Source organism: Calliphora vicina, chromosome 5 (genome assembly GCF_958450345.1).
Source record: "Calliphora vicina chromosome 5, idCalVici1.1, whole genome shotgun sequence".
Lineage (NCBI taxonomy): Eukaryota > Metazoa > Arthropoda > Insecta > Diptera > Calliphoridae > Calliphora > Calliphora vicina.
Window position 1 is genome coordinate 36,564,369 of NC_088784.1, and position 14,720 is coordinate 36,579,088.

The 14,720-nt window shown below is 30.3% G+C and overlaps 1 protein-coding gene across 1 annotated transcript in view; it reads left to right on the forward strand.

Annotated features, from left to right (window-relative positions):
- The first annotated feature begins 453 nt into the window (after nt 1-453).
- The window catches only part of HmgZ (HMG protein Z), a 32,852-nt gene continuing 18,585 nt past the window's right edge, over nt 454-14,720 (forward strand). Inside the window, exon 1 of the mRNA XM_065511942.1 lies at nt 454-616. The gene's annotated coding sequence lies outside the window, so the exon portion shown is untranslated. The remainder of the gene's footprint in view (nt 617-14,720) is intronic.

Here is a 14,720-nt window from a genome sequence, read left to right on the forward strand (position 1 = left end):
ATTATCATGAGCAACGTTGTTGCTGTCGTCGTCATGCATACGATACTCTGAAAGCATATGTATGAAAAAAAGCACATTTTTGTTTGTTTGTTGCTTTTTCTGTTCATATCGTTCACACACATACACCTACCTACCTACAGACACAGATACGAGACTTCCAACTAATACTACTACTGCAACTACTACTGAGACTGAGACTAAATAATGTAACGAACGAAGAACGCCAACCAGCCAGCCACCACCGAATTGAACTGAACGAATTGAACAGAAAATTTTTCAGTACAAAATTCAACTGTTTGCCAGAGCTTCATCAAAAGTATATTTTTCATACTGCTGTGAAACGTACGTAGTACTAGTACTATCCATCTATCTATCTATACGAGCTTAACAAAAGTCAACTAACTAACTAACCAACAAAACGTCTGTCTGTTTGTCTGTCTGCCTGTCTTGCTCTGTGTGTGAGTGTGTGAGAGAGAAAAACCAAAAACAACAAAATAAAGCAAATCATAATAAACAAAAATTGAAAATCCTCTAAAGAAATTTTTTCGGTGTCAAATCGAAAAAAGTGCTTTTTGTGCGTCAATTTAGATAAAAAATTCATCAATTCTTTCCACAGGTAAGTGAAAAATCTTCCACTACAATTCCAAAATCAACACTTGTAGTATTTTATTTTCGCGTGTTCACAAAAATCCGAGAAAGTTTAAGCTCGGAAAAGGGGCTTCAAAAATTTCGAAAAATTTGAAAAAATAAATCTCAAAAGTTATTTTTGTAGGTCGCGTTTTGCTGTCGTCTACAGAGTCAGTTTTGTGTTTGAATATATAGATACACAGATGGAAATTTTTGTTAAAGAAACAGCAATTTTTTTTGATTTTACTAAATGAAATTTTTGCGCGCGCTTTTTCCTTAAGTTCTGGCTGTTTGTTGGCGATGGTTCCAACAGAAAAAGGGTTTTCTTAAGGAATTCTTCTGTGTGTGTGTAAATATTAATAAATAATTAAGTGTATTTGTTAATTAGGACTACAACTGTACTGTACTATTTATATGTGAAATGTTTTTTTTTTTGTTCAACGTTTTTTTCTGTTGTTGTACTACATAAAATTGTATGTATTGAGTGTAATTTTTTGGCCATATTGAATTGAACAAAAAAAAAAGAATTGTATTAAAAAAATGTTTTGCTGCTGTATTTTTTCATTCGTAGGAGAGTAAAAAACCCAAAAACAACAAAATTATAATAATACAGTGTTGGGCCAAATGAATACAGTGATTATTTAATGCGAACACAGATACTAAAACTTCAATTTACAGTAAAAGGCCATGTATTGCATTCGATAAGAAAATGAAGTTTCATTAATTATTTAAGTCTTCCAAATTGCTTCCAGTTTGAATATTGAAACGCCTTTTATACAAAAAAAAGAGTTTGATGTTTAGTCTGCCGGTTAGTTAGAGACTATCTTGCGGTTTTACATTGTATCTGAAATTTAAATTTTTTACTTATTCGCCTGTATTTTTTCATATCAAAAAAACACACACAAATTCGTTTGTTAGTTTGTTGAGCGACTGTCTGACTGACTGTTTGACTGACTGGCTGTGTAACAATTAGTTTTATTTGCTGTTAAGTTGCTTAAATTGTTTTACTTTATTTTTCATATACGACTATATACCTAATACTGTTTTATTTTTCTTTACATTTCTTTACCAAATACTTAAGTAGGCTATACAACAAACAAACAGTAGTGGCAAAGAAATTTTAGAAAAAAAAATACAAAAAATATACTTTGTAAAATTATAAGTAAAATTGTATACCCCTCCACCCTTAAACAAAAACCTCTACATATTACTTTTCTTATATCCCTGTTTACAACGAAATCCCCCCTCCCTCCACCAACAGCCAACAAACCATCAAACACATTTCTTATATACTTAGCTCATGAATTCACTGTACTGTACTTATTCTTGTATGCCTTGACTGTTTTTTAGTATTAATCGTTGTTTTGCTGTACAAAACCAGGCCATACAAATGCTCTTCTCTTTGTACTACTCTTACACTAGCTGCTAACATACAAATGACAGCTGCCTTGCTTAACCAAAACAAAAAAACAATTCCTATAAATGTATGGTATTTGTTTTATTTTTAGTACTTTTATCATTTCTACACACTTTTATTGTTAATCAAATGTTGTTATTGTTTTAATTTTGCATAAAACTATTGAAAAATTTGTAAAATATACTGGGCGTTATCATTCTTGTTGGCCTTTAGTGTGTTTTAGTATAAAAAGTTGTTTTGCTCAATGTTGATTGTGCCATACAATTGTTCTCATTTACGTATTAAAGTTACAGTGCGCACCAAAAGTGTAGCAACATTATATACTTGAAAGAATATGTAATACAAAAGTGTTTATATATTTAAAAGAAATATTTTAGAATATTTTTTTATATAAAAGCCAGTACCACAGCTACAGTGATGGCCATAATAATAGATGAATATCAGTAATAATAAATTAATAACATTTTATTAAAATTTTGTCAATATTTCTGCTATTATAAAATAGAACTTGTATTATAATAAATATCAAAACCAGGATCGTATCTTGCTGTAGCTATGGCTAGGGGAATTTTTTTTAAAAATCTTTTCATTTATATTTATTTTCATAATACAATGCTAGGATCAAAGGCAAGAATAAAATCTACATACAACTAATACATTGTTATGTGTGCCACCTTACATTTTATTTTAGTTTGATTTGAACTTTATGTAGAAAAATTCCCTGGTACAAAACAAACAAAACAACTAAAGCTGGGTTATTAAAATTGCCAAAAAAAATTAATAGTCTAAACCATAGATAAATACACATAGATCGGAAACTCTGCTGTCAAACACCTAACTCAGTTGTCCAAAACCTAAGTGGCGAGAATGTATTATTAAAAAAAACTAGACCAACACTCGTAGGTGTTACTATTTTGAGTATGTTTTTTATTTTAGCTTTTTCTAGTTTCCGCCATATAGAAAATACACATAGAGCGGAAACTAGAAAAAAATTCAAACAAAAAATTACTCAAAAAAGTTACACATACGAGTGTTGTTTTTGGTTTCACATAGTTTTTTTATTAATAAATTGTTACCGCTTAGGTTTTTGACAACTGAGTTAGGTCTTTGACAGGAGAGTTTCCGCTCTATGTATACTTTCTCTGTGGTTTCCGATCTCTGTGTGTCTCTATGGTATAAACATAGCTGTTGGCTACAGTTATCCCTAAAATACCCTTTCACTCCAAATACCGTTACCGCAAAGCTACCGCCACCGAAAGAACTGCAATTACCGTTATTCTATAAATAAATTGAAATTACAAAAATACAAATATTTGACTTTCTTTAATTGAGTTTAATGAAATCTACAGAATACGGACTTTGGCAAATTCGTTAAAAGCCAAAATCCCATTACCGAAATAATCCAAATTAACGTTATAGTTACCATTTTATCGTTTTGAATCTATAGCCTATGGCTCTATACATACTACAGCTTAAAAATAAAAACTATAGTATAGTAAAATAGAGTTTTTTTGAAAATGTTCATGCTAATGTCCTAAAGTAAATCATAGCAATTTAAACAATTTTAAATCACGTTGATTTTTAAATAATAATTGCATGTTCGTGATTTAAATAAGTTTCAGTTAAATAGATATTTAAAACATTTTGCTGGGATATAGTAAGTGCTAAAGGCCTACATTTAAACAGTTAACTTTAGATAATATTTCAAGCAACAGGCATTTTTAATACATCCAAATGATATTTAATAAACAGCTCCACATATTAAAAATATTCGCTCGGACCTAGTATGTCAAGCTTCAAATATGAAAAATTAAAGAATTCGCTATAATTTGATTAAATTAGTTTATACTGGCAACTTGTTAAATTCGCCTGGAATAACTGCATCAGATTGTTTGGTAGTTGAGTACAATCTTTTAACTAAATCTATACGTTTTAGTTTACCAGATGTTGTGTGTTCAAAATAACAGTACCAGCATTTGGGAATCAAGATCTAAGTACAATTTTAAGAAAACTGTTTTGAAATTTTGTTCAAAATGGTTCTCAAAATGTTCATAATTTCAAATTGAGATTATTTTCAATTTCAATTTTAAATACTCAATTTGAAAATAACAATCTTTATTTCTCAATTTTAATTGGAATTGGAATTTTCTCGATTTCTAAGATATTTGTTTACATTCACCCCTATCGGCAACAACATTTGATATTTATGTTCCCATGAAATATCCATTACCCTCGAAAATAAAATTGCTATCGTGATATTCCCATGAAATTTTCATTCACAATAGCTGATTTTGTTTGTAACAGCTGTTTATTGTTTACAAAATTCCATCTAAAAATTTCACAACATAGGGAATTTTTTCACGTGAACAAAGTTGATGAACGAAAAATGGGAAAAGGGAACATATTTCATATGAAATATTGATTCGAGATAGGGGTGATTAATTGGGAATCTTTTAGATGCAAACCATCTTTCAATTTGCTAAAATGAAACATTTTTCTAAAACTACTTCACATTTTTATTTAATTTAAAAATATTCAGTTTAACCACATTTACAATGAAGACCTAAAGTTATAACTAATTATAGGTCATTCATATTAAAAATGTTCACTGAATTATGTACCATTACTATCTTGTAGTTAAATAGAGACTTTTGAAAATAGTTAGTTCGGAATTTAGATAAGTTTTTTTTGAATGAGGATAACTCTTTCAAAGTCGAAACTATAACTAAATACAGATCTTAATACCACAAAATACTTCCAAAACTAATGTGACAATTTTCATGCAAATACATACTTACATAATATATAAATTAATTAATTTATATTGAATTGAATTACTTTTACGCATCCTCAAAGGTCCCGCAGTTAGAAAGCATTGCTTCAAAGAAAAAAAATGTAAAGTTTGTTTTGGTGAAAATCGGTTTCTTTGTTAAAAAACCAGTATTTTAATGAAAAATTATTTCTTTGGTTGGCCCGGTAGCCTATTTTTCAGTCTGATAGTTGCGGGTTCGAATCCCTTCAGGGACTCTGGTCTGTCTATTTCTTTTTCTAAATCTATTTATTGGTGAAAACCCGATTTTTTGTGAAAAAATTATTTTGTGTTAAAAACCATATTTTTTGAGAAGTTTTAGTTGTTGAAAATTTCTTTACAGATTTTAGATGATATCTTGTCCATTATTCTGAAAACTATTTCTGCTACATCTGATTCACAAGAATAGAAATGCTTTTAAAACCAATGTTTGGACAGATTTTGAGAGTTTTCAATAGCAAAATTCTCGTGACCTTACCCAATAAATTGATTTATTTGGAAACTTTAACACGAAATAGCCCTATATAAATAGTAAATAAAAGAAAGTTTCTATCTGCATCCACATAAAGTATATCAAACCATGTGTTGATTGAAATTGGGTTTCGGTAGAATTCTGATATCTTAAGAGACTGTCTTGTACACATTTAAATGGATAGTTAGAATACAAAAATGACAACTTCCTAAGACTTTTTTAATAAAATCCAATTTAATCTGACAAATAACTTGCGGACCTAGACTTTGCTCTAATATTATTATGTATATAATTCAGAAAGTATAAAATCAGATCGATGATAAGATAAGCATAAGTGTAGCTAGACTATTATTCTGGGATGGGCAAGTGCCCTTCCCAAACAGTAAAAATAAACCATTTTTTTTATTAAAAAAAATATTTTTTTATTAAAACAAAACTAAAATATCACAAAAATTCAGTTTGCTAACATAACTACTTCATTTTCAATATTTAAAACTGCTAATTTATTTTATAAAATATTTTTATAATTATTTTTTTTTTTATTTAAATATGTACTCCTTTTTTTTATTTTGTAAAAACCAAACATTACATGTGCTCCGTTGTACGATTGGCATTGGAATATTTTTTAACTTTTTGGGTTCCAAAAACCCCATGATTAATGTTCTAGGGCACAGGAATCTCTTAACGGAACAATCTACAAATCCAAAAAAATCTTTCTGCGACTTTCCAAATTTTTATCTGGGGTGGGCAGATGCGAGTCTGGGGTGGTTTTGCCCACCCCAGCACCCCCTACCTACGCCAATGGTAATCAGCGATTAAGACTAGAAGAATGTAGACTGCACCAACTTCCGAATTGTTCTAAAGTAACCGTAACAAAAGTAATCAACTCGATTTTCTGCTAAATAAAAATATGTCTTTAGTTTAATAATGTTTTTCAAAAATTATTACTCTTTGGTCCAAGAATTCCCAATCATAAATAATTTACATTCTAGAGGAAAAATCAAATAACGCAATTTTCGGTAATAACAGTGATATCTCTCGCCACCTTGTATTTTTATCAAAGAGAGCTCTCATTTCGAGAGACAAAACAAACTGTATATGTCAAATTATTTCGCACTAATTGGTGAATTCGCCCACACTTCAAGAAATGTTTGATTAACGTTTAATTGAAGTCTTATGCACCTACAATTATTTAAACAAGTTTGAAAACATCCAAGCCTTTCTCAAACTTTAACAGGAACAATTTTCAGGTTGACAATAAAACCAATTGTTGTAGTACGAAATGTTGGTTATCTTAACAAAATTTGTATACTATGTAATAAATGGCAAATAATAATATCGTTTAATACAAGCCCGAAATGATGAGTCCCCTGTGAATCTGTTTTCATTTTCTACATATCTCTAATTTATTATTATTTAGAGAACTTTACTACTCAAAATGCAAAATGTTGCTTAAAAATAAAAGAAGCAACAGGTGGTTTTATCATATTAAACTGAGAAATAAACAACAGTTGGTATCAAATTTACAAAAAAAAAATCTGATCAAGGAAAACATTATTTTAATGAATTCTATTAAAATATTGAAATTGAATAGAAGTTTTAAAATAATTTTAATTAATTTTTATAAAAAAAAAAACTTAAATTTTTCTCCAGTACATATTTACTATATAAAAAATGTCCGTCCACTTGATATTGAATTTAAAAAATTTCCCCAAAATTCCAAAAAAATATAAGTGCCAAAGTTAATGCTTCATAAAATTTCATCTATGTATCTCTAAATGGCGTATAATTTTGCATTTCAATGCAAATAGTTCATATTATGTAGCTACATACATGTCTGTATTCTTAATATTGGCACAATAAACTTAATGTTAGACAGACGGCCAGGCCATATGAATGACTGACTATATAATACTTACGAGAGTACACTTTTACTCGTATAGTACCCGTACTGTTATGGGATGGATGATGTACAACGACGATGTTGTAGTTCATATAAATAAAATACAACAAACAGCACCACAACACACATCTTATGGATGGATATGAGTAGAGTAACACACATTCATTCATTCGGATGTTCAGATAGATGCACGTGACTGGCACACAATTTAACCCGACAAGCCATGAAAACGAGAAGTCAATATTGTATAGGTACTTATTTGAAATGGATGCTTAATTGTACTACGACTTTGACTGGCTTAAGCTTAAGTTTTTTTTACATAAGTAGATTCCTACAAGGGCCAAAGCTGGCATAAATACTTAAATAGTGGAGTGGCAATGATTTGTAAGAGGATAGTTCTAAATTGGTTCTAGAAATTTTTTACTGGATAGGAATGTGCTTAATGTTATAATTGGATAGCAATTAAAAGCTGTTTCTAGGTTTATAATGTTAAACAAGTCACTTACTAAACATGATCTGTGAGAGATTGGACACTAAATTTTATGACGATGGATTCATAATTGATGATAGTTCCCATTTAAGGACCAATTCATAATTAGTGGAGTTGCAAGGTTTTGAAAGTGAATACTTCTGAATTGTTTCTAGAAATGTTTAACTGAAGAAAGTGCTTAATTTTGTAATTTGGTAGCATTTATCATTTCTATGTTTATAATGTTCAAAAATTCACTGGCTTATGACGATCTCTGAGAGATTGGAGAAGGATTATTGTTTTTATATCCTACACCATTCTAGCTTTTACTATTCCTAATCCTTAAATATTTTTGTCTGAAAACACTTCTGCCATATTTTCTCTCCTTTGATGTATCTTATTTCTTCAACGACTTGCGGAAAAGAAGTGGTTGTTTTTGTTGTTGTAGCAGCATAAACAATTACAATATTCAATCTGGGGGTTCTGCATGTTGTTCAAGTCCAAGAAATTGTGCTATTTCAACAGGATGAGTTGATCATTTATGATCATTCCCACGACAGCCGATTCTAAGTACCGGAACCCAACAACAACAACTATACAAAAAAGAAGTGGTTCTATCATTCTGATTCATGATTTTTTGCCAATTTTCATATTCGAAATCATGGTGATAGATTTAAACATTTTGAGCGATTTTCAACACGAAAATTTTTTGTAGTTTTGATTTAACAAGAATTCAAATCTAATTGTTCTCTAACAAGATATTTTATGGACAAATGGATCTCTTCTTAACTGGTTGTTAGATCGGCTCTACGAAGCCTTTATCACGCTTCGCTCTGGGTGAGAACTATAAAAAGCGAATTCGGGTAGCATTGTAGTTTTAAAATGGATTCCATATGTCCAAATTGAATTTAAAACTAGTTTATACAGGATAGCTTTATAGTCAAGGCTTAATACTGATTGACACTGATTAACTAAATGTACCTCAAAATGACTACCGTTTTATGTCACGTACGATATATCCTTATTTCGCTCGATATTTGGACAACAATGTTTCGAAAGAACTTTTTATTATTTTAAAATATAGTAGCCTCTGAATGGAACATAAAGACCAAATTATTTTGGCAAAATCTATTCCGCTCCATAGGCGTACAAATGTCACGTACTATGATATGGAATTGCCTAAATAAATGAATTTGCTCAAATTTGACTATGTTCTCTACTGCAACTGTCATAAATTCGCCTTGAGTAGGTCTATCTACTTCATTCAACTGTTCATGATGAATTCCAAATTCAATCGTGATGGTCCTATAAATTCGCCTTTAACACATTGTGTAAAGAAATGAATTTAAACATTTCAAGCAAGAAATCATAAAAAATCATTGCATGAAAGTGTTCGATTTTAATTAAGTTATTGGACAAGCTATTATTCTACACAGAGAAAACAGATTCGTAGTAGCAAACGAATTTGTTGCCAATCGAATGATTCGGTTGCAAACATAGAATTTTTCGGTTCCATCAACAGAAAGTCAGTTGGTAAAGAAGAATTTCGGTTGAAGCAACCAAACTTTTGTTACCTCTTCTAAAATTTTGTAGCTACAACTGTAAAATTCGATCACCAAAGTGGAATCATTCGATTGGTAACAAATTCGGTTTCTATTACGAATCTGTTTTCTCTGTGTACTCTCTAATAAACACAAATCACACTCATATGAATAAACTATCAAAGCATGTGTACCACTAAAAACGTTCAAACTTTACTGTAACTATGTCAGATTTGGCACATTTACACTCTTGAAGTCGTGTTCTTAAAACATATGTAGTAACCTTCGCATAAAAGTTTAAAAAAAATTTTAAAATATGAAACTAATCATTAAAACATTTAAATAACTACAAAAGTTAAAAAAAATCACTGAAAACTAAAATATTTCAGCTAATTTTACAAAAAATTTAAATTTTTTCTTAAATACTACTATTTCCATTAACTGTTTATTGATTTCCTTGGAAATTTTCCAATAAAACTCGAAAATAACGCAACATATTGTATATAAGTGTACTTATGCGGCTACCCTCAACTGTAGCCTCATGTATTCTCCTATAAAATTGAACATTTGTTGAATAAACTGTAGCTGTACTTCGTATGCGCCATACTAAGCAATTAACAATCATGGTCTAGCACAAAAGTACACTTCCACAAAATTCTCTAAATTACCTTAATTTCTAAAATAGTCCCTAAATTTCCCTAATATATTATAATTTACTTAATAAAATGCTTAAATTATGGAGTTTTTAATGAAAACTCTCATTTTATTGATTTTTAAGCAGCTGTACTTAATCAGAAATTTCCACTGTACTCTGTAGTACTTAACTATGAGAGCTGTGTACTCTTAGTACAAAAGAGTTTGTATACATAACACACACAGTCGTGCTGTCAAATAAGTACAGTGTAAAAATTAAATTTTAAATAAATTTTATGCTTAATTCTAAATTTTAAGAATGATTTCTTTATAAAATATTTATAAAAAAATTTTAAATTTTATTTAAGTTTTCATAAAGAAATGTAGGTATTTAGAGAAAAGTGTGGTGTATTTGAAATTGTCGTTGACTGTTACGTTGGATTTTTGTTCATATTGGAGACGAACGAATTTTTACTTGGTGATTTTCTGTTCTGCTTTTCGTTCATATTCAAGTATACGAGTACTGAAATGAATGAATGTGTGTGTTTGATATTTTCTCATACATTTTATTCTGTATGAGTTTGTTTTAATATCATGGCGTCGTATACCAAGATAGAGCTGGCTGGCTGGCTGGCTGCTGCTTTTGAAAATTTTGCCTTAACTGCGTACAAACATGTACGTTTGTATACACACGTATGAATGTACGTACGTAGATGTATAAAATTTAGTTCGTTCGTTTACTCGTTTAGCTCGTATTTATACACCAAAAATACTCGTACACACAGAGGCGAAACCAATGCAAAGCAAAACCAACTCACAGCCATGCCATCATAATCTCCCTTCGCTACTCTCTCTAAACCCCCGTTATCTATAAACTGACTCACACCGACCGAATGTGGCTGGCTGGCTGGCTCTGTATACATTCATTCGCCCATACTCGTATATTTTTCATTCGCCTCGTAATATAGCTGACTGTGTAGTGTTGTGTTGTTGTAGTATTAAACATTTTGCTTTAGTACAGCCAGTACAAAATTTTCTACTATTGAGTTGTTTTCGTTTCCTTCCTCTTCTATACACTCTTGTTGTGTGTTTTTTTTAATACTGTATCTGCTTTTGTCTATACTCGTGCGTGTGTCCGTTTATTATTTGTTTGCTCACACACAGATACCTACAAATTTTTAATATTATTTCTTCTGTTTCTCATACAAACTAACATGTACGAGTAAGTTGCCTGCTATAACTGACAGTTTGGTATCTTTTCGTTTGTTCGTTCATTCGTTTGATACAAACGAATTGTATACAAAAATAATACTAGTACTACTACTATGCTACTAGTATATGGTTATGCTTTGCTTTACTTCTACTACTCTGCCCACCACTGCCATCAACATCATCGCCATCAACAACATGAGCCATGACAAACAAACAACAACCTCATCCTTATCATGTTGGGTTTTTGGTATTGCCAGTATGACAATTCTGGGGACATTTCTACACTATTATAATGAATAATGAAAATCAAAAATGTTCTTTTTATTACAATTTTAACAAAAAAACATTTAACGTGCTCACTGTCCACTTTACTGGTCACTAGTGATTTAGGTGTTCCCTGTTTCCTACTCCACAAAAACTATTAATAACAGGGACACCTAACAATAATTGTATTCCTGATGGTAAATTATTGGTATACAAGTGCAGCAGACAATACTGTGATCTTAAAAACAGCTACACAGAGAAAACAGATTCGTAATGGCAACCGAATTTGATTCTGCCTTGGTGACCGAATTTTACGGTTGTGGATACAAAATTTTAGAACCTGTAACAAAAATTTGGTTGCTTCAACTGAAATTCTTCTTTATCAATTGATTTTCAGTTGCTAAAACCGAAAAATTCTATGTATGCAACCGAATAATTCGATTGGCAACAAATTCGGTTGCCATTACGAATCTGTTTTCTCTGTGTACTAATATTTGCATATGGGAGAAACCATCCCAAATTAAATTTACCACAGTTATTATGTATTACAATTCTTTATCAAATCATAGACTTTTTGACTTGAGACCCTTGCCGGTCTAAAAATATGACTTCCGAACTGAACACGAAACTCTGATTTAAAGTAACACCTCATTATTTTCTCTTCAAGACAAGAAGGTGTTGCAGATAATAACAAAAATCCATGCAAATATTCCGCTAAACTGACAACAAAATAAACAATATGTACCATACTAAGGTTTGTCAAAAAATATACACTCCGATGGTCAATACGCCACACAGTGTTAGTCTTTTTTTGCTGCCAATTTAAATACATACTCATATTAAAGTTAACACCTGAGAACCTCAGAAGCTCTATGCTCAGGTCTCTATGTAAACATTTTCCATATAAACAGGGTGATTCAATATGCACCTTTTTATTAACTGACTGAAAAGTAGGATTTTGTAATAAATTTTGAAAATTCAATCGCTTATAACTTTTTTATGAAATAAACCGTTTTCGTTAAAAAGGTTTCATATATTTCAATTTAATGTAAACATATGTTTCCACCTCTTTTGAAATCGCTTTCATATTATTTTTAAAAATGTATTAAAACATTTTTTCGGCCTATTGAAACTGGCTGAAATCGGTCCATTATTTCACCTAACCCCCATACAAATGTCCTCCCAAAATTGGACTTTATCCCTCATAAATGTTTAAATAATATAGGTATCTACACAAAATTCCTTTCGAAATAAGTTATATGTATGCGGAAGTCAAGTCGTATAATTTCATGGAGATCGGTCTATAATTAGTCATAGCTCCCATTTAAAGACCTCTTCTGAAAATCACTTTAATGGGCATAAATCTCTTAAAAATATTGGTTGCTGCACATAATTAAATACAAATAACTTCCATATAGACATAAATCAGATGACCTAATTTCATGAAGATTGATCTGTATTAAGTCATAGCTCCCATATAAGGCCCTCTCTGAAAATCATTTACGAAAATAAATTATTGAAATGTTAAAGAAAAATTATTTGGCTCATTTTCTTAGTGTAGGGTATTATATGGTTGGGCTTGAACGACCATACTTTATTACTTGTTATTATTATAACTCTTTACTACTATTATTATTTATTAAATTTTATCGTAAAATAAAATATTTCTAATAATATTTGTTTATAAAAAAATTCAACATTTTATTAAATTTTTTTTTAAATATTCGACCAAAAAATGGACTCTGGAAGGCTTTTATGTTATACAATACAAGATATACTCAATTTTTTGTTATAAATTTCATATACAAATTGCAAAAAAAATAGTTCATACTTAACTTATTGCTAATTATTCTTAAGAAAATAACTATCAATTTTCGGAATGTAGATATGAATCTACATTCCGCCACAACCTAATATACAAATGAATATACCAAAATAAGGGTAAACAAAAAAAACCGCATTAAAAAATTCCAACTGTGTCCAAAGTTATAGACTTTTGACCGCTATTTTTAAATTTTCCCCACTGTGCGCCGCACAGAGGGATGTCTTCACACATTTTTTTGCAAAAATTATAAGGAGTGGTTGTAGAGCATTGAAATTTGGAGAATTATATGGACTAAATTAAGAAAAACTGGAAATTTTATCAAAATCGTCCGCGCTCATCGCCCACTGCCCATACAATCCAAATCGATTTTTTCGCATAAAATTTGTCCTATCCAAGCAAAAGTCTAGAAATTTGTCACATACATTTTCTGAAACAATAAAAGCACGCATGCTAAGTTTTATTAAATTTAAAAATCTTTTTTTAATAAGATTTATTGGCTCCAAATTGGACTGACTAGTAAAGGAGGTTAGAGGTTTGATCGGGAAAACCCCTAAAACTTAAGCGATATTGTAATTCTTATAGTATAGAATCCTATAAACGAAAGTTTACCTTGCCCAGCCTTTATCACGAATAATAGTAAATTTCCAATATACTTTTAGGGCTCGATTTTTCTTCCTGTATTAGTATGAAGTTAATCTGCAATTATGTTATGGACATTATTCAGTCTCTGTTAAGAGTTATCATAATCTTATATGTTTCGGTCTGAGTTTTGTGGATGAACGGACATTAGTAGAATTTACAGTAACGACTTCTATTTGGTTAACAGAATTTGTCTTCAAATATGTTACTTTGGATGTGTTCGAATTGTATGGTCAATTAGAGCAAGTTGTGCAAACTTTAGTTTGTATGAATATTGGCTCTCACAAGTGTAGGGGATTTGTCTTTTATCACATATTAATTACACTGCGCAACAAATGAAGACTTTTGTAAAAACACACAGACTGAATGGTATAGATTCGATTGTAGTAAAACCATATACTCAGTATGGCAATTTTGGAAAATTCAGAAAATCAGTGGGCCCTCAAAAAATGGTGTCATCAGTTTTTGGCCAATAGCTAATTCAGACTTGGTGATATCACTTAACTATATATGGCAATAATATAGCTATGGAAAAATAACTTAATGCAAATGCATGTCAAGTAAAGCTTGGCTCACCTATGACATACCTATCCAAAATCTGACAATTTAAAACAATTTTAGGTTTGAGTAAAAAATTCTAAAAAAGCAAAGCATCGATCCTCGAAATAGCTCCATTTTATATAGTTAGTATAGTTCTATATCTTATTTAAATACGTACAAAGTTATTTTACTATCATACAGTAAATAACGTCACAGTAGGGACTTTTCTAAAAAACTTTGTTTTTGGAACACATTTTCCCCGTTTTAGTTTTAGGTATTTGAAAATAAAAAAAAAATGTCAAAAACTATAATGCCATTGATTACTTCCTAATTTTGTTATTATATCTTTAACCGTTAAAATTGTACATT